This window comes from Schistocerca nitens, chromosome 11, assembly GCF_023898315.1.
Source record: "Schistocerca nitens isolate TAMUIC-IGC-003100 chromosome 11, iqSchNite1.1, whole genome shotgun sequence".
NCBI lineage: Eukaryota > Metazoa > Arthropoda > Insecta > Orthoptera > Acrididae > Schistocerca > Schistocerca nitens.
The window spans coordinates 184715830-184737778 of record NC_064624.1 but is presented as its reverse complement, the minus strand read 5'-3'; the positions used below and the strand labels follow the sequence as shown (position 1 = coordinate 184737778).

General features: G+C 44.9%; 1 protein-coding gene across 1 annotated transcript in view; it reads right to left on the bottom strand.

Moving 5' to 3' along the window:
* Window positions 1–15112, bottom strand: part of LOC126213279 (uncharacterized) — a 120107-nt gene extending 104995 nt beyond the window's left edge. The window contains exon 1 of the mRNA XM_049940941.1: window positions 15003–15112. The gene's annotated coding sequence lies outside the window, so the exon portion shown is untranslated. The remainder of the gene's footprint in view (window positions 1–15002) is intronic.
* Between the last annotated feature and the right edge of the window lie 6837 nt (window positions 15113–21949).

The following is a 21949-nucleotide window of genomic DNA, read 5'->3' as shown; positions in this document are numbered from 1 at the left end:
ATGGAATCGGTGGGTTCAGGAGGGTAATACGGAACGCCGTGCTGCATCCCAACGGCCTCGTATCACTAGCAGTCGAGATGAAAGGCATCTTATCCTCACGGCTGTAACGGACCGTGCAGCCACGTCTCGATCCCTGAGCCAACAGATGGGGACGTTTGCGAGACAACAAGCATCTGCAGGAACAGTTCGACAACGTTTGCAGCAGCACGGACTATCAGCTCGGAGACCGTGGCTGCGGTTACCCTCGACGCTGCATTACAGATAGGAGCGCCTGCGATGGTGTACTCGACGACGAACCTGGATGCAAGAATGGCAAAACGTCATTTTTTCGGATGAATCCAGGTTCTGTTTACAGCATCGTGATGGTCGCATCCGTGTTTGGCGACATCGCGGTGAATGCACATTGGAAGCGTGTATTCGTCATCGCCATACTGGCGTGTCACCCGGCGTGATGGTATGGGGTGCGATTGGTTACACGTCTCGGTCACCTCTTGTTCGCATTGACGGCACTTTGAACAGTGGACGTTACATTTCAGATGTGTTACGACCCGTGGCTCTACCCGTCATTCGATCCCTGCGAACCCTACACTTCAGCAAGATAATGCACGACTGCATGTTGCAGGTCCTGTACGGGCCTTCCTGGATAAAGAAAATGTTCGACTGCTACCCTGGCCAGCACATTCTCCAGATCTCTCACAATACACAAGTCACTACTCTTGATGAACTGTCGTACCGTGTTGAAGCTGCATGGGCAGCTGTACCTGCACACGCCATCCAAGCTCTGACTCAATGTCCAGGCGTATCGAGGCCGTTATTACGGCCAGAGGTGGTTCTTCTGGGTACTGATTTCTCAGGATCTATGCACCCAATTTGCGTGAAAATGTAATCACATGTCAGTTCTAGTATAGTATATTTGTCCAATGAATACCCGTTTATCATCTGCATTTCTTCTTGGTGTAGCAATTTTAATGGCCAGTAGTGTACGTGACCTGTGCGTAAACATCTAATGACACATACCTCCAAAAACGTACGAACAAACTGTCGGATCCCTGATACGCAGGATCACTGATGTATTTCGCTCCTAAGACGGACAAATAAGCTATTAAGCAGCTGGTCATTATGTTTTGGGTCATCATTGTATGTTAGCATCATTTGCATTCATTTAACCCTCGAGTAATTAGCATTCTTAACCATAACATTGTTACAGAAATTCTATACCGTATTTTGGCAAACTAGACAGTGTAATACAATAGACATTATTGTTGCATCTAAATGTCCTAATTGCAACCAATATCTCTTCACTGTTCAACTATCAGGAATATAATCTTTAATTGTAACTTATGAAAATATAGCAAACAAGAATAGCTGAGTTCAGTTTTAATGATCGAAAACTTATAAAACACCATTTAAATCTGTCTGCAGAAGGATATGATATGAGCAAGATCTGGACAATGTGTGGAGACGTGTTAGTACATATTACAACTCAAAAAAAAAAAATGAAGAGTTTATCTAACTTTCGCATCCAGGTGATCATTCTGTATTTTAGTGACTGTTTTAAATGATTAATTGGGCAGGGGATATATAACTAGTGTCATCAACAAAATTCAGTAATGTTTTTTACTAAGGCAATCGCATGAGACGATGAACAAAGTTATCTCCAACAGTTCCCTAATGTGCATATCGTATTTCGTGCTGATTTAAGTTGTAGATGTGAAAGTCACTATGTTAAGAGTGTAGGTCTGTGACTGTGCCGATTATTTGTTTGGCACACGTGAACTTTTGTGCCAGTTCAGTGTTAGTTTACTGCACTCGAACAATCACATTATAGGACATCAGCCGAGTGTAGTATGTGGGAAATAGTTTACCTGTGCACATATTATAATAAGTGAGACTCGAACTGGTCATAACAAGTACGTCAGAGGTCTATTAAAGCGTCTGGACTGCAAACCTGGATGAACCATGTAAATTAAAATAGCTTACATTCGACAATTATTTCCCAGCCAGATTCACGGAGGCACAGCTACCAGAGGTAGGCCAGCTTAGGTACATGTACGATACACAGTGAATTCTGCATCTTTATCAGTCGGTCGTCAAGCATTTTCAGAGCTGAGGAAACGCAAATGCAAACTCATTCATACTTTCTATCTTCTCACAAAATAGAAAACAGCATTGGTATGTTTTTCTGATACTTCGTCAGTACAAAAGTCACCAAGAGATACCTGCTACTGTGAACGGGCTTCTATATTTCTGGAAAACCTTTAATACAGTGCCCCACTACAGACTACTAACGAACACCGGAGTATACGGATTAGGTTCTCAGATTTGTAACGGGTTCGATTTTTGTTTTTCAGTAATAGAACCAAGTACGTTGTCCTGAAAGACGAATGTTCATCGCAGAAACTCTTATTGTCAGAAGAGGCACAGGGAAGTATGATAGGACAACTGTTGTTCTTTGCATAACTCTGAGACAAAAAGGGACGCACCACGAAGGAATTATCCGAATGGGACGCCTGTACATCTACAGACAAACAAACGATTACAATTTCAGAAAAAAAATGTTCAATTGTGTGTGAAATCTTATGGGACTTAACTGCTAAGGTCATCAGTCCCTAAGCTTACACACTACTTAACCTAAATTATCATAAGGACAAACACACACACCCATGCCCGAGGGAGGACTCGAAGCTCCGCCAGGATCAGCCGCACAGTCCATGACAGCAGCGCCTTAGATCGCTCGGCTAATCCCACGCGGCTAAGTTCACAAAAATTGGATGATTTATTCAAGAGAAAGATATTCAAAAATTGAGCAAGTCGATAACGTGTTGGTCCACCTTTGGCCTTTGTACAAGCAGTTGTTGTTGTTGTTGTGGTCTTCAGTCCTGAGGCTGGTTTGATGCAGCTCGCCATGCTACTGTATCCTGTGCAAGCTTCTTCATCTCCCAGTACCTACTGCAACCTACATCCTTTTGAATCTGCTTAATGTATTCATCTCTTGGTCTTCCTCTACGATTTTTACCCTCCACGCTGCCCTCCAATACTAAATTTGTGATCCCTTGATGCCTCAGAACATGTCCTACCAATCGGTCCCTTCTTCTAGTCAAGCTGTGCCACAAACTTCTCTTCTCCCCAATCCTATTCAATACCTCCTCATTAGTTATGTGATTTACCCATTTAATCTTCAGCATTCTTCTGTAGCACCACATTTCGAAAGCTTCTATTCTCTTCTTGTCCAAACTAGTTATCGTCCATGTTTCACTTCCATACATGGCTACACTCCATACAAATACTTTCAGAAATGATTTCCTGACACTTAAATCCAACTCGATGTTAACAAATTTCTCTTTTTCAGAAACGCTTTCCTTGCCATTGCCAGTCTACATTTTATATCCTCTCTACTTCGACCATTATCAGTTATTTTGCTCCCCAAATAGCAAAACTCCTTTACTACTTTAAGTTTCTCATTTCCTAATCTAATTCCCTCAGCATCACTCGACTTAATTCGACTACATTCCATTATCCTCGTTTTGCTTTCGTTGATGTTCATCTTATATCCTCCTTTCAAGACACTATCCATTCCGTTCAACTGCTCTTCCAATTCCTTTGCTGTCTCTGACAGAATTACAATGTCATCGGCAAACCTCAAAGTTTTTATTACTTCTCCATTAAAATGCATGGAGAAGTAATAAAAACTTTGAGGTTTGCCGATGACATTGTAATTCTGTCAGAGACAGCAAAGCACTTGGAATAGCAGTTGAACGGAATGTATAGTGTCTTATTCGGCTTGAAATTGATTGATAGAATTGTTGGGCGTCTTCCCGAGGGTTATAGCCCCAAATTCTGTCCAGTTGGCGCGTTAGATCGTCAAAATCCCGAGCTGGTTGGATGGTCCCGCCCATAATGTTCCAAAACTTTCTCAAGTGGGGAGAGATCCGGCGACATTGCTGGCCAAAGTAGGGTGTGGCATGCACGAAAATAAGCACTACGGACTCTCGCAGTGTGCGGGTAGGCACTGTCTTGCTGAAATGTAAGGCCAGGACTGGCAACAAAACAGGGCGGCCGGCCGCGGTGGTCTAGCGGTTCTGGCGCTGCAGTCCGGAACCGCGGGACTGCTACGGTCGCAGGTTCGAATCCTGCCTCGGGCATGGGTGTGTGTGATGTCCTTAGGTTAGTTAGGTTTAAGTAGTTCTAAGTTCTAGGGGACTTATGACCTAAGATGTTGAGTCCCATAGTGCTCAGAGCCATTTGAACCAAAACAGGGCGTAAAATATGGTTGATAAACCGCAGTGCTGTAACGGTGCCGAGGACGACAACCAAAGAGGTCCCACTATGAAAAGAAATGGCAGCCCAACCCATGACTCTTGGTTGTCAGATCGTATGGCGGGCGACAATCAGGTTGGTACCCCCCTGCTGTCTGGGAGCTCTCCTCACAAATCTTCAGCCTGGCATATCTGTGACTGGAGGAAAATTGTCTTCAATGATGAGACCGCATTGAGCCCCGATGACCTGTAAAGACGGCTCTGGAGATGCCCTGGACAGCGAGTGGATACCTGCCATACTATCCGACAACCAGGGCCGATGGTCTGGGGAGCCATTTATATTCTTGGTAGGACCCTTTTGATGGTCATACGCTTCCCTCTGACAGCACAGCATTACGTCTACTATATTCCACACCCCGTTTATTTGCCCTTCATAGCAAGCCTTCCTGGGCTTACATTTCAGCAAGATAATGCCCGGCCGCACACTGTGATAGTTTCTACTCCTTCTCTTCGTCCTTGCTCCAGATCCTCCGCTGGCCAGCAAGATCGCCGGGTCTCCTCCCATTTGAGAAAGATTGGAACCACATGGGTAGGGCTGTCAAAGTCCCAACCATGTTGGGACTTTGACGATCTGACGCGCCAACTGGATAGAGTTTGGGGCGATATCACCCAGGAGGACGCCCAATAATCTTTCAATCAGTGGCAAGCCGAATATCTGCTCGTACAAGGGCCAACGGTGGACCAGTGCGTGCCGGCCGCGGTGGCCGAGCGGTTCTAGGCGCTTCAGTCTGAAACAGCATGACTGCTACATTCGCACGTTCGGATCCTGCCTCGGGCATGGATGTGTGTGATGTCCTTAGGTTAGTTAGGTTTAAGTCGTTATAAGTTCTACCACAGCTGCGTTTGCATATCAGCAGTTCTGTAATGGTGAGGAAGTAAGCCACTGTGTGTGCAATAACGTCAGCTTTGGCCAAGCAAACTTATGCTGCATGCGCTGTCCCAAATGCATATACACTCCTGGAAATGGAAAAAAGAACACATTGACACCGGTGTGTCAGACCCACCATACTTGCTCCGGACACTGCGAGAGGGCTGTACAAGCAATGATCACACGCACGGCACAGCGGACACACCAGGAACCGCGGTGTTGGCCGTCGAATGGCGCTAGCTGCGCAGCATTTGTGCACCGCCGCCGTCAGTGTCAGCCAGTTTGCCGTGGCATACGGAGCTCCATCGCAGTCTTTAACACTGGTAGCATGCCGCGACAGCGTGGACGTGAACCGTATGTGCAGTTGACGGACTTTGAGCGAGGGCGTATAGTGGGCATGCGGGAGGCCGGGTGGACGTACCGCCGAATTGCTCAACACGTGGGGCGTGAGGTCTCCACAGTACATCGATGTTGTCGCCAGTGGTCGGCGGAAGGTGCACGTGCCCGTCGACCTGGGACCGGACCACAGCGACGCACGGATGCACGCCAAGACCGTAGGATCCTACGCAGTGCCGTAGGGGACCGCACCGCCACTTCCCAGCAAATTAGGGACACTGTTGCTCCTGGGGTATCGGCGAGGACCATTCGCATCCGTCTCCATGAAGCTGGGCTACGGTCCCGCACACCGTTAGGCCGTCTTCCGCTCACGCCCCAACATCGTGCAGCCCGCCTCCAGTGGTGTCGCGACAGGCGTGAATGGAGGGACGAATGGAGACGTGTCGTCTTCAGCGATGAGAGTCGCTTCTGCCTTGGTGCCAAAGATGGTCGTATGCGTGTTTGGCGCCGTGCAGGTGAGCGCCACAATCAGGACTGCATACGACCGAGGCACACAGGGCCAACACCCGGCATCATGGTGTGGGGAGCGATCTCCTACACTGGCCGTACACCACTGGTGATCGTCGAGGGGACACTGAATAGTGCACGGTACATCCAAACCGTCATCGAACCCATCGTTCTACCATTCCTAGACCGGCAAGGGAACTTGCTGTTCCAACAGGACAATGCACGTCCGCATGTATCCCGTGCCACCCAACGTGCTCTAGAAGGTGTAAGTCAACTACCCTGGCCAGCAAGATCTCCGGATCTGTCCCCCATTGAGCATGTTTGGGACTGGATGAAGCGTCGTCTCACGCGGTCTGCACGTCCAGCACGGACGCTGGTCCAACTGAGGCGCCAGGTGGAAATGGCATGGCAAGCCGTTCCACAGGACTACATCCAGCATCTCTACGATCGTCTCCATGGGAGAATAGCAGCCTGCATTGCTGCGAAAGGTGGATATACACTGTACTAGTGCCGACATTGTGCATGCTCTGTTGCCTGTGTCTATGTGCCTGTGGTTCTGTCAGTGTGATCATGTGATGTATCTGACCCCAGGAATGTGTCAATAAAGTTTCCCCTTCCTGGGACAATGAATTCACGGTGTTCTTATTTCAATTTCCAGGAGTGTATATACTCATGCTCATAAATTGTGCAAAGTTGGTGCCACACAACGTGGCACTACACAAAACTGGCGCTAGTAGCATAGGCACATAGGGAACACACGCGACACACATCTGTAAGTCCACGGTATTCCAGATGAGAATACTGTCCCTAAACCCATGTGCTAGAAAACACAACTGTTTCCTGCGCATGTACCCCGACATCAATATGGGACATGATCACCGTGCACACGTACACAGGCCGCACAGCGGGTTGGCATGCTCTGGATCAGCTGCTGGGGTATAGCCTCCCATTCTTGCACCAGTCGGAGCTCCTGAAGTGTCGTAGGGGTTTGAAGACGTGCAGCGATACGTCGACCGAGAGCATCCCAGATGTGCTCGATGGAGTTTAGGTCTGGAGAAGAGGCAGGACACTCCATTCGCCTGATATCTTCTGTTTCAAGGTACTCCTCCACGATGGCAGCTCGGTGACGCCGTGCGTTATCATCCATCAGGAGGAAGGTGGGACCCACTGAACCCCTGAAAAGGCGGACATACTGGTGCAAAATGACGTCCCGGTCCCGATACACCTCACCTGTTACAGTTCCTCTACCAAACACATGCAGGGGTGTACGTGCACCAGTCATAATCCCACCCCACACCATCAAACCACGACCTCCATACAGGTCGCTTCCGAGGACATTAAGGGGTTGGTATACGGATCCTGGTTCACGCCAGATGAAAACCCGGCGAGAATCACTGTTCAGACTATACCTGGACTCGTCCGTGAACATAACTTGGGACCACTGTTCAATGACCACGTACTGTGTTTTTGACACCAGGCTTTACGGGCTCTCCTGTGACCAGGGGTCAGTGGAATGCACCCTGCAGGTCTCCGGCCGAATAAACCGTGTCTGTTGAGTCGTCTGTGGACTGTGTGTCTGGAGACAACTGTTCCAGTGGCTGCGGTAAGGTCCCGAGCGAGGCTCGCTGCAGTACTCCGTGGCCGTCTGCGGGCACTGATGGCGAGATATCGGTCTTCTTGTGGTGTTGTACACTGTGGATGTCCCGTACTGTAGCGCCTGGACACGTTACCTGTCTGCTGGAATCGTTGCCCAGATCTTGAGATCTCACTTTGTGGCAAACGGGGGGCCCGTGCTACGACCTGCTGTGTTTGACCAGCCTCCAGTCGCCCTGGTATTCTACCCCTCATAACGTCATCAATATGTGTTCTTTGAGCCATTTTCAACACACAGTCGCCGTTAGCACGTCTGAAAACGTCTGCACACTTACTCGCTGCACCGTACTCTGACATGCACCAACAAGTAAAAAAATTTCAAATGTAAAGACGCTGCGTTTCTACAAGTACACACGTATTGTTATTGGAGATACAAAGCCATTACACACTGAAGCGCCAAAGAAACTGTTACATGCATGCGTATCCAAATACAGAGATGTGTAAACAGGCAGAGTACGTTGTTGCGGTCGGCAACGCCTATATGAGACAACAAGTGTCTGGTGCAGTTGTTAGATCGGTTACTGCTGCTACAATGGCAGGTTACCAAGATTTAAGTGAGTCTAAACGTCGTGTTATAGTCGGCGCACGAGCGATGGGATACAGCATCTGCGAGGTAGCGATGAATTGGGGACTATCCCGTACGACCATTTCACGACTCTACCGTGAATATCGGGAATCCGGTAAAACATCAAATCTCCGACATCGCTGCGGCCGGAAAAAGATCCTGCAAGAACGGGACGAACAACGACTGAAGAGAATCGTTCGACGATACAGAAGTCCAACCCTTCCGCAAATTGCTGCAGATTTCAATGCTGGACCATCAACAAGTGTCAACTGTTCAACTAAACATTATCGATATGGGCTTTCAGGGCGGAAGGCCCACTCGTGTATCCTCGATGACTGCACGACTCAAAGCTTTATGCCTCGCCTGAAGCCATCAACATCGACATTGGACTGTTAATGATAGAAAACATGTTGCCTGGTCGGACGAGTCTCGTTTCAAACTGTATCGAGCGGATGGACGTGTATGGGTATGGAGACAACCTCATGAATCTAAGGACCCTCTATGTTAGCAGGGGACTGTTCAAGCAGGTGGAGGCTGTGTAATGGTGTGGGGCGTGTGCAGTTGGAGTGATATGGGACCCCTGATACGTCTAGATACGACCCTGTCAGGTGACACGTACGTAAGCATCCTGTCTGATTACCTGCATCCATTCATGTCAATTGTGCATTCCGACGGACTTGGGCAATTCCAGTAGGACAACGCGACACCCCACACGTCCAGAATTGCTACAGAGTGGCTCCAGGAACACTCGTCTGAGTTTAAACACTTCCGCTGGCAACCAAACTCCCCAGACACAAACAGTATTCAGCGTATCTGGGATGCCTTGCAACGTGTTGTTCAGAAGAGATCTCCACCCCCTGGTACTCTTATCGATTTATGGACAGCTATGCGGGATTCATGGTGTCAGTTCCCTCCAGCACTACCTCAGACATTAGTCGAGTCCATGCCACGTCGTGTTGCGGCACTTCTGCGTGCTCGCGGTGGTCCTACACTTTATTAGCCAGCTGTACCAGTTTCTTTGGCTCTTCAGTGTATTATTACTCATACAGGATGTCATTTACAAAACGAATATTTCTTTCTGAATACATAAAATGTGTAGTAAATAGTCTTCATGGTTTTGCCGCTGGATCACGCTGTGCAAATTCCACAATATTCCATCGGAGCAACTGTTCGACATGTTCAGGTGGTTCAACCTTGTAAATGTAAAGGTAAAACGTGAATTGTGTTAGCAAATGCTCACACTATTAAATATTTGTTTCTTTAAGAAAAAATAAATTTTTAAAATTACTGACGAAACCATGGCTACTAAACTCTGTTTGTTCATTCGACATCTTTGTGTAAGATTATTTCATTGTTTCTAGTAGATCAAGCTTATTACCATGGCTTCCTGTGTGGAATACATTTAGGCTGTTGTAAATGTCACTTTGTCTGTGTCTCTTAAGGTACAAATCGTTGGCTACTGTAAATTTGTCAATGTGGCTTAGTCTAAATGCATCGGTGTGTTCTTTGTAGCACAGAATACCACGGTAAAAAACTTGTTCCACTAGAAAATTAGAAAATAATGTTACACGAAGAAAAATCTCCTGAAAACATTTTGGTAAACAAACAAGAGTTTAGCGGCCAGAGTATTTTCAGTAATTTCGGAAGTTTATTCTTTCCTACAGAAACAAATATTTTATAGTGAAACCATTTGCTAACATTATTCACATTTGACATATTCACAAATATTCGTTTTGTACACAATATCCTGTATAACTAATAATATAATGGCTTTATATCTCCTCTGAAATAATAACACCCGTGTATTTGTAGAAGTGCAGCATCTTCACATTCGATATTATTTGGCTTGTTTCGACTTCCATTTACAGAATGAAAGGTGTACATATGTACATAAACATGTTTAGTCACAATGTGCTTCAAAACCACGTATCCACCAATGGAAGCCGTTACTTTTACATTTGTGTTAGTTTTGTAAACTAATATTCAGACTGTGCCCGCTTTGTAATATAACGTTGTAATCTTTCTGGGACCAGAATTAGCCTAAATCTACATCTACATCTACATTAATACTCAGCAAGCCACCCAACGGTGTGTGGCGGAGGGCACTTTACGTGCCACTGTCATTACCTCCCTTTCCTGTTCCAGTCGCGTATGGTTCGCGGGAAGAACGACTGTCTGAAAGCCTCCGTGCGCGCTCTAATCTCTCTAATTTTACATTCGTGACCTCCGCAGGATGTATAAGTAGGGGGAAGCAATATATTCGATACCTCATCCAGAAACGCACCCTCTCGAAACCTGGCGAGCAAGCTATACCGCGATGCAGAGCGCCTCTCTTGCAGAGTCTGCCACTTGAGTTTATTAAACATCTCCGTAACGCTATCACGGTTGCCAAATAACCCTGTGACGAAACGCGCCGCTCTTCTTTGGATCTTCTCTATCTCCTCCGTCAACCCGATCTGGTACGGATCCCACACTGATGAGCAATACTCAAGTATAGGTCGAACGAGTGTTTTGTAAGCCACCTCCTTTGTTGATGGACTACATTTTCTAAGCACTCTCCCAATGAATCTCAACCTGGCACCCGCCTTACCAACAATTAATTGTATATGATCATTCCACTTCAAATCGTTCCGCACGCATACTCCCAGATATTTTACAGAAGTAACTGCTACCAGTGTTTGTTCCGCTATCATATAATCATACAATAAAGGATCCTTCTTTCTATGTATTCGCAATACATTACATTTGTCTATGTTAAGGGACAGTTGCCACTCCCTGCACCAAGTGCCTATCCGCTGCAGATCTTCCTGCATTTCGCTACAATTTTCTAATGCTGCAACTTCTCTGTATACTACAGCATCATCCGCGAAAAATCTGGAGAAATAATCAATGTAGATTGTCAAAGCAGCTGAAGGATGAGACGTTAGGACTCGAAATGCATCCCGAATTGGAATAAAATCACGACTGCGACACGAATGTTCTGTGGTACTCGTATGTCCTATTGACACAGCAGATAAACTAGAAAGTATATTTTTGGTTCTTTCGTACATGTCGCGAGCGACGTCATTGCGAATAATGCCACACCAGTGCTTCCCACCCTGGAGATAATTAACCGCTAAGGGGTAAAATGAAATTTTCTGAGGGGTAAAAACTAAACGATTTGGATTCTAAAATGGTTCAAATGGCTCTGAGCACTATGGGACTCAACATCTTAGGTCATAAGTCCCCTAGAACTTAGAACTACTTAAACCTAACTAACCTAAGGACATCACACACACCCATGCCCGAGGCAGGATTCGAACCTGCGACCGTAGCAGTGCCGCGGTGCCGGACTGCAGCGCCAGAACCGCTAGACCACCGCGGCCGGCGATTTGGATTCTGTTTCGGTCACGAAACTAAATTATTTATAAAAGATCATTACTATTATGACATTTTTGCAAGACTCTAGTATTGATGTCCGCATGTCGCGCTCTCGCGATCCCGTTTTCGCTTCCCGAGCACAGGGTCCCGGGTTCGATTCCCGGTGGAGTCACGAATTTTCACCTGGCCCCAGATGACTCGGTGTGTGTGGTGTCCTCATCATTTCATCATCATTCACGAAAGTGGCGAGATTGGACTGAGCAAAGGTTGGGAAATTGTACGGGCGCTGATAACGGCGAAGTTGAGCGCCCCACAAAGCAAACATCATCATCATCATCTACGAGCCGTGTTTTTTAAGTAAGTACCGTTTTGAAATTTAGAAAAGACATGCTAAGATATCTCAATAATTTTTTTTTACGTGAAAGCCTGTACCTTAATGTACTTTTCTACATAATTTCCGTCAATATTGAGGCACTTGTCATAACGCTGTACCAGTTTCTGAATACCCTCCTCATAGAAGTCTGCCGCCTGACTTGTTAACAACCACTGCACCACCACCGTTTTGACTTCGTCATCGTCTCGAAGACGCTGACCGCCCAGGTGTTTCTTCAAGTGCAGGAACAGACGGTAGTCACTGGGCGCAAGATCGGGGCTGTACGGGGGATGATCTGGAGTTTCCCACCGAAAAGATGTGATGAGATCTTTGGTCTGATTCGCCACATGCGGACGGGCATCGTCTTGCAGCAAAACGATGCCCTTGCTCAACTTGCCACGTCTTTTGTTCTGATTTGAATTGAACGGCACAGATGGTGCAATGTCTTACAGTAAGCTGCGGCATTGATTGTCTCATTGCGAGGCGACGACGAAGACAATGACGATGACGAAGACTATGACGAAGTCATAACAGTGGTTATACAGTGGTTGTTAACAAGTCAGGCGGCAGACTTCTATGAGGAGGGTATTCACAAACTGGTAAACGTTATGACAAGTGCCTCAATATTGACGGAAATTGTGTAGAAAAGTAGATTAAGGCACAGGCTTTCATGTAAAAATAAAATTATTGAGATATCTTAGCACGTCTTCTTTCTATTTCAAACCGGTACTTACTTAAAAAAACACGGCTCGTAGTATTGACTATACAAGTTTTCAGTAATTACTCGTACTTTTTCTGAATTAGTAGCACTAAAGCGATGGAGGCTACAGGTTCCTAACATACTCCACCGACTATACACATATTTTGGGCTTTGTCCCGTACATCGCTGATGATGAAAGTGAGACATATAGGTAACAAATATTAAATATATTAAGAGAAGGTCTTCTCCAAGTTGTAGTTAGTACCGGCAGTAGTCCAGAAATTGCTTCATTACTCGCTTAGATAAATGAATTAATTGACAGCACGGCATAGCAGTATTAATTGGCAGCCCGACATAGCAGTAACTACATAAGGACAACTACAGTGTTGTACACACTTTATTATTATTATTATTATTATTACTATTAGTAGTAGCGGCTATGGTCAGACACAGTGTATAAACAGCCGCAAGTCTTCCAATTTCTGCCAATTCAGAAATAAGGAGCAGCAAACGAGTGATTTGCGAACTGTAAGTACAGTGTATTCATTATAACTTGGTCGATTTTAAATGGGTTTGCAGTGAGCGAGTCAAGCAAGTGTCGCAATGGAGAGCAATGGAGAGGAGTAATACAGGGGAAGTGTGTTTCGTAAAAAGTGTCTGCCCTCACTGAGGTTAGTTAGCTGTCTTTCCTGAGAAGGAGTTGAGCGTAGCACTTGCGATGCACCACGAATTCCTTCATCATTCTAACACACACACACACACACACAAACTGAATATCATTCTTGTTTTGCAAATCAAACTGCCTTTTCCTTATACTATTTATTTTATTTAATCCATACGCGTTTCGCCTTCAACTGTTTTAAGGCATCATCAGTGGGACCTATAATGATACAGTTTTGTTACTTATATGTTATCAAAAAGTTCACTTCGCGATTTTTTGTAAAAAAAATGTAATTACTTACGATTTGCTGATTTGCGTTTCCTCACATCTGGTCCGGAGGTCGCACTACCACTTTTATCACTGTTCTATATTCACCTCTTCGTGTTTTCGCCATCCACACACTGCTCAGCATGTTTGTCATACTTTTTTGTGGTGGACTATCGCTCTTCTGTCACTCGGTACAACTATTTCGTCGTACACTTCTTTTCACAGCGTAAATATTGCGACTCCATTACGTGCTTCATCTTGTTTGGTATGTTTACCTATTTGTTGCCGACCTAACGAAGTATATGTTCGTTACTACTTCTTTTTATGCTGTTATCCTGTTTATACTGTCTGTGTGCGTATGAGTGAGAGAGAGAGGGGGGGATTGAGCCGATATTTTTTTTTTTTTTTTACGCTGTGGGAAGAAGTGTACGACGAAATAGTTGTATCGAGTGAGAGCAGAACGATAGTCCACCACAAAAAAGGGTGACAAACATGCTGAGCAGCGTGTGGATGGCGAAAACAGGAAGAGGTGAATATAGAGCAGTGATAAAAGTGGTAGTGCGACCTCCAGACCAGATGTGAGGAAACGCAAATCAGCAAATCGTAAGTAATTACAAATGGTTCAATTGGCTCTGAGCACTATGGGACTTAACTTCAGAGGTCATCAGTCCCCTAGAACTTAGAACTACTTAAACCTAACTAACCTATGGATATCACACACATCCATGCCCGAGGCAGGATTCGAACCTGCGACCGTAGCGGTCACGCGGTTCCAGACTGTAGCGCCTAGAACCGCTCGGCCACCCCGGCCGGCTAAGTAATTAAATTTTTTACAAAAAAATGGCGAAGTGAACTGTTTGATAATCTATAACTAACAAAACTGTATCGTTATAGGTCCCACTGGTGATGCCTTAAAACAGGAGAAGGCGAAACGCGTATGGATTAAATAAAGTAACTAGCAGCAGAAAAAGGCAGTTCGATTTGCAAAACAAGTATTTATATACTTGCTGCGAAAGATGGCCAGACAAACAAACGTGAATATCATTCAGTTTCATCATTTTAAATATAAAAGTATTCCAGGAAAAGTCTTTCATTCTATAGTTTAGATAGGTGCAAAAGTTGGTCATAATATGGGAGGGGGGGGGGCTATAGACAGCAGGGGAAGCGGGGGAGCGGGGGTACTAGCTAATGTCCAATTGCATTCAGGGTTAATGGTCTCAGAAAGGTTGGGAACCGCTGCCTTACACGAACGAAAGGTAGGGAAGAAAGCTTGTAGAGTTGTGTAAACAATTTCGGTGGGTACAGAGCATCGTCGGATGGTGAACGAGGAATTGGAATCGGGGCCGTAGCACCCTGTCGTGTGAAAGTAGAAAACTATGTGCCATAAAATACTGACTCGACTTAGCTGGAGTCGGCGAAACGGCGCAACTCCTGGACCGGGGCGGATGACGTCATACGCCAGCGTCTCCGTGGAAGTGCGGCACGCTACTGGAGTACTGTGTACGGCGAACGAGGCAGTCAGCCAATCCGTAGGTGGTGGGGGGGGGGAGGGAGGAGGGGTGGTAGGGGCCCCCACTAACCTGCGTCAACGTGTGTCCAGTTACGTGGCTGCAGCAAGCGCGGGTCGAGTTGGTCTCTGTCACCTCCGCGGGAAGAAGTTGGTCTTCCCCACATACGAAGTCGACGGGGAAATCCTCGGCCCTGCTACAAAGCTAGCGTTGACTGTCACCATCATCAGCCATCATTCATCACTCATTCCTGAACACAGGTATCATCCAGAGACATCCAAACATTAAGATTTTCATCTGTTTTTGCATCCTCGTTCATCTTTGTGTAACGTTACTGCCGCTTCACAGCTGTAGGTCTCAATGCACGAGGTATGTCCAAACAAGGGAACCTCCCCATCGCACCCCCCTCAGATTTAGTTATAAGTTGGCACAGTGGATAGCCCTTGAAAAACTGAACACAGATCAGTCAAGAAAACAGGAAGAAGTTGTGTAAAACTATGAAAAAAATAAGCAAAATATACAAACTGGGTATTCTATGTGCAAGATAGGCAACATCAAGGACAGTGTGAGCTCAGGAGCGCCGTGGTCCCGTGGTTAGCGTGTGCAGCTGTGGAACGAGAGGTCCTTGGTTCAGGTCATCCCTCGAGTGAAAAGTTTTCTTTCTTTATTTTCGAAAAGTTATGATCTGTCCGTTCGTTCATTGACGTCTCTGTTCACTGTAATAAGTTTAGTGTCTGTGTTTTGCGACCGCACCACAAAACCGTGCGATTAGTAGACGAAAGGACGTGCCTCTCCAGTGGGAACCGAAAACATTTGATCGCGAGGTCGTAGGTCAACCGATTCCTCCACAGGAAAACACGACTGATATATTCTATACGATACTGGTGACGGCATGTGCGTCACGTGACATGAATATGTTGTCGACCCACCTAACGTGTACACTTGGCGAATGGGTAAAAGGATTCTTCTACCTTGCCCGATTTTTTTTTCTTGTGGATGTGATAATCACCCCCAAAAAAGTGATAAAACATAAGAGTTTGTCACATAAACTGCAACAAATGAATGCAACAGTTTCACAGTAGCACAGTTTTCCCTGTGCTCTGTCAAAACATGTGTTTTTAACGTTTTCAAATTTTTCCGTGTGTAGACTGTCAAATCCTGCATATGTCCAAGCAAATCTGACCATGTCCTGGAATTTTGGAGAGCGAAGTTGGTTATGTGTGAATGCCTGAACTCTGATAATCGTCTGAAAATAAAAAATTAAAATTTTCACTCGAGGGAAGACTTGAAACAAGAATCTCTCATTCCGCATCTGCTCACGCTAACCACGGTACTACGGCGCTCCCGATTTCATACCATCCTTAATGTTGCCTATCTTGGTCATGGACTACTCAGTTTGTATATTTTGCTTATTTTTTTCATAGTTCCACACAACTTCTTCCTGTTTTCTCGATTAATCAGTGTTCAGTTTTTCAAGGCCTATCCACTGTGCCAACGTATAACGAAATCTGATGGGGGTGCGATGGGGGGGTTCCCTTGTTAGTGTAATAATTAACACACAAGTGATAAGGAAAATTCATGCACACCAAATGTAAAGGTTTCAACAATGAGATTTTCAGTCTGCAGCGGAGTGTGCGCTGATATGAAACTTCCTGGCAGATTAAAACTGTGTGCCGGACCGAGACTCGAACTCGGGACCTTTGCCTTTCGCAGTCTCCTCAATATCCTTTCTTTCAGGAGTGCTAGTTCTACAAGGTTCGCAGGAGAGCTACTGTAAAGTTTGGAAGGTAGGAGACGAGGTACTGGCAGAAGTAAAGCTGTGAGGAGGGGGCGTGAGTCGTACTTGGGTAGCTCAGTTGGTAGAGCACTTGCCCGAGAAAGGCAAAGGTCCCGAGTTAGAGCCTCGGTCCGGCACACAGTTTTAATCTGCCAGAAAGTTTCGTATCAGCGCACACTCCGCTGCAAAGTGAAAATCTCATTCTGGAAACACCCCCCAGGCTGTGGCTAAGCCATGTCTCCGCAATATCCTTTCTTTGAGGAGTGCTAGTTCTGCAAGGTTCGCAGGAGAGCTTCTGTGAAGTTTGGAAGGTAGGAGACGAGGTACTGGCGGAAGTGAGGACGGGGCGTGAGTCGTGCTAGGGTAACTCAGATAGTACAGCACTTGACCGCAAAAGGCAAAGGTCCCGAGTTCGAGACTCGGTCCGACACACAGTTTTAATCTGCCAGAAACTTTTAATTGTGAAGGTATTTACAAAAAGAAACAATCTATTGTTTGAACTAAACATCCACATAATTTTATAATCATTTAACGAAAATGTTCACATTACAGAATAAATAAAAACGACAATCCACTGACGATGGCACAGCGGTGCCGAAACATGTTTGGGTACTGATAAAAAAGGGTGTTTTGCATAACTGGCGGACCTCACATCCAACAAAGTAAGTTCCGTTTGGTTATATAAAACAAACTTGTACAGACACAGAAAAAATATTTATTGTACAAAAATCTACAGCTGTTAAACTACTTTTCTACATAGCTTCCGAAATTTTGTAGGCACTTGTCATAGCGTGGCACAAGTTTTTGTATGCCTTCTTCAGAGAAGATTGGCGCCTGTGTATTCAACCGTGTGGTAACATGTTCTTTCAGCGCGTCACCATCGTTGAAGTGTTGACCGCAAAAGACTGATTTTAGGTGTAAGGAGAGATGAAAGTCGCTAGGAGCGGGGTCCGGGCTGTACGGAGGATGATCAAACGCGTCCCACTGAAATTCCCGTCAGAGGTGTCTTGTCAGACTCGCCGTGTGAAGTCGGGCGTTGTCATGAAAAAAAAAAAAAAAAAAAAAAAAAAAAAAAAAAAAAAAACTTTTGGCAGTAATCCTCGGCGCTTGTTCTGAATTGCGCGGCGCAATTTCTTAATGGTCTCGCAGTAACCAGGTGCATTGATTGTTCGGCCTCGTGGTAAGAAATCAATAAGCAAAATGCCTTTTCTATCCCAAAAAACGGTGCACATGAGTTTTCGAGGTGTCCAGATTTGCTTAGGCTTCACCTTTGTTGGGGATGAAGAGAGCCTCCATTCCATTGATTGCCGTTTTGTTTCAGGGCTGTCGTACGATACCCAAGTTTCATCCCCCGTGACTATCCGAGAAAGAAAACCATCGCCTTCTTCATTGTAGCGTGTCAAAAATTTAAGTGCACTGCCCATACGTTGTTTTTTGTGTTGTTCAGTAAGAATTTCGAGTAGCCGACGTGAGAAAAGTTTTCGAAATTTCAGTTTATTCAGTAACAGTTTCATGAATTAGTGATCGTGATATTTGCGGAACTTCCGTAGCAAGGGCACTAAGTGTAAACTTCCGGTTGTGCTTAATCTCCTCTTCAGTTGTGTGAACCAGTTTATCAGTAACCACAGACGGGCGTCCACTTCGTTCTTCACCGTGCACTTTGTGGCGGAACTGGTTTATAGTATTTCGTGACTTTCATTACTTATAAATGATATTTCAGGTAGATAAAACCAGTTACCTGTTGTCAGCGTAAGAATTCGTTTGATCTCAAAAATGATTATCCCGGCTAATGTTTGTCACTCTGCTAAAGAAATCTCCACTTGAGCCGGCCTAGGTGGCTGAGCGGTTGTAGGCGCTACAGTCTGGAACCGCGCGACCGCTACGGTCGCAGGTTCGAATCCTGCCTCGGGCATATATGTGTGTGATGTCCTTAGGTTAGTTAGGTTTAAGTAGTTAAAGTTCTAGGGGACTGATGACCTCAGAAGTTAAGTCCCATAGTGCTCAGAGCCATATGAACCATTTTCTCCACTTGACGCTGTGTAGAAATGTTGTCTCTAAAGTCTTGTGTGCGGCACTAAATTGCATACCATTTATCAGATTTTACACAACTGTTACTTAAGATGGAAGCACTTTTCTCTAGCAAAAGGAACATTTAGCCACAAAATACTACCCGCGCACAACACTGACGTATGTCTCCTATTAAAATATTTCATGTAATTCGTCCTAAATAATTAGGCTTCATACATCAGCAAATAAGAAATTGATATTACGTAACGTGCTGTGTATTTAAGGATTCAATCTGAGTTGAATTCTGTCTTTTAAAGTAGATTCGGGACCACCAGTGCACATTTACTTCCATTCAATTATATCTAACAACATTTATATTTGTTAAAATTCTGGATTCAAAACTGCCGCAGAGATATTTTTGCTAAGATGGTGGCAGACAGACGATAGTCAGTTTGTCTATTTGTAGGGAAGCGGCCTACTCACGTTGTTGTTGTTGTAGTCTTCAGTCCTGAGACTGGTTTGATGCAGCTCTCCATGCTACTCTATCCTGTGCAAGCTTCTTCATCTCCCAGTACCTACTGCAACCTACATCCTTCTGAATCTGCTTAGTGTATTGATCTCTTGGTCTCCCTCTACGATTTTTACCCTCCACGCTGCCCTCCAATGCTAAATTGGTGATTCCTTGATGCCTCAAAACATGTCCTACCAACCGATCCCTTCTTCTAGTCAAGTTGTGCCACAAACTTCTCTTCTCTCCAATCCTATTCAATACCTCCTCATTAGTTACGCGATCTACCCACCTTATCTTCAGCATTCTTCTGTAGCACCACATTTCGAAAGCTTCTATTCTCTTCTTGTCCAAACTAGTTATCGTCCATGTCTCACTTCCATACATGGCCACACTCCACACAAATACTTTCAGAAACGACTTCCTGACACCTAAATCTATACTCGATGTTAACAAATTTCTCTTCTTGAGAAACGCTTTCCTTGCCATTGCCAGTCTACATTTTATATCCTCTCTACTTCGACCATCATCGGTTATTTTACTCCCTAAATAGCAAAACTCCTTTACTACTTTAAGTGTCTCATTTCCTACTCTAATTCCCTCAGCATCACCCGACTTAATTTGACTACATTCCATTATCCTCGTTTTGCTTTTGTTGATGTTCATCTTATATCCTCCTGTCAAGACACTGTCCATTCCGTTCAACTGCTCTTCCAAGTCCTTTGCTGTCTCTGACAGAATTACAATGTCATCGGCGAACCTCAAAGTTTTTACTTCTTCTCCATGAATTTTAATACCTACTCCGAATTTTTCTTTTGTTTCCTTTACTGCTTGCTCAATATACAGATTGAATAACATCGGGGAGAGGCTACAACCCTGTCTCACTCCTTTCCCAACCACTGCTTCCCTTTCATGCCCCTCGACTCTTATAACTGCCATCTGGTTTCTGTACAAATTGTAAATAGCCTTTCGCTCCCTGTATTTTACCCCTGCCACCTTCAGAATTTGAAAGAGAGTATTCCAGTCAACATTGTCAAAAGCTTTCTCTAAGTCTACAAATGCTAGAAACGTAGGTTTGCCTTTTCTTAATCTTTCTTCCAAGATAAGTCGTAAGGTCAGTATTGCCTCACGTGTTCCAACATTCCTACGGAATCCAAACTGATCTTCCCCGAGGTCAGCTTCTACCAGTTTTTCCATTCGTCTGTAAAGAATTCGCGTTAGTATTTTGCAGCTGTGACTTATTAAACTGATAGTTCGGTAATTTTCACATCTGTCAACACCTGCTTTCTTTGGGATTGGAATTATTATATTCTTCTTGAAGTCTGAGGGTACTTCGCCTGTCTCATACATCGTGCTCACCAGATGGTAGAGTTTTGTCATGACTGCCTCTCCCGAGGCCATCAGTAGTTCTAGTGGAATGTTGTCTACTCCCGGGGCCTTGTTTCGACTCAGGTCTTTCAGTGCTCTGTCAAACTCTGCACGCAGTATCTTATCTCCCATTTCGTCTTCATCTACATCCTCTTCCATTTCCATAATATTGTCCTCAAGTACATCTCCCTTGTATAAACCCTCTATATACTCCTTCCACCTTTCTACCTTCCCTTCTTTGCTTAGAACTGGGTTTCCATCTGAGCTCTTGATATTCATACAAGTGGTTCTCTTCTCTCCAAAGGTCTCTTTAATTTTCCTGTAGGCGGTATCTATCTTACCCCTAGTGAGACAAGCCTCTACATCCTTACATTTGTCCTCTAGCCATCCCTGCTTAGCCATTTTGCACTTCCTGTCGATCTCATTTTTGAGACGTTTGTATTCCTTTTTGCCTGCTTCATTTACTGCATTTTTATATTTTCTCCTTTCATCAATTAAATTCAATATTTCTTCTGTTACCCAAGGACTTCTATTAGCCCTCGTCTTTTTACCTACTTGATCGTCTGCTGCCTTCACCACTTCATCCCTCAGAGCTACCCATTCTTCTTCTACTGTATTTCTTTCCCCCATTCCTGTCAATTGTTCCCTTATGCTCTCCCTGAAACTCTCTACAACCTCTGGTTCTTTCAGTTTATCCAGGTCCCATCTCCTTAAATTCCCACCTTTTTGCAGTTTCTTCAGTTTCAATCTGCAGTTCATAACCAATAGATTGTGGTCAGAATCCACATCTTCCCCAGGAAATGTCTTACAATTTAAAACCTGGTTCCTAAATCTCTGTCTTACCATTATATAATCTATTTGAAACCTGTCAGTATCTCCTGGTTTCTTCCATGTATACAGCCTCCTTTCATGATTCTTGAACCAAGTGTTAGCTATGATTAAGTTATGCTCTGTGCAAAATTCTACAAGGCGGCTTCCTCTTTCATTCCTTCCCCCCAATCCATATTCACCTACTATGTTTCCTTCTCTCCCTTTTCCTACTGACGAATTCCAGTCACCCATGACTATTAAATTTTCGTCTCCCTTCACTACCTGAATAATTTCTTTTATCTCGTCATACATTTCATCTATTTCTTCATCATCTGCAGAGCTAGTTGGCATATAAACTTGTACTA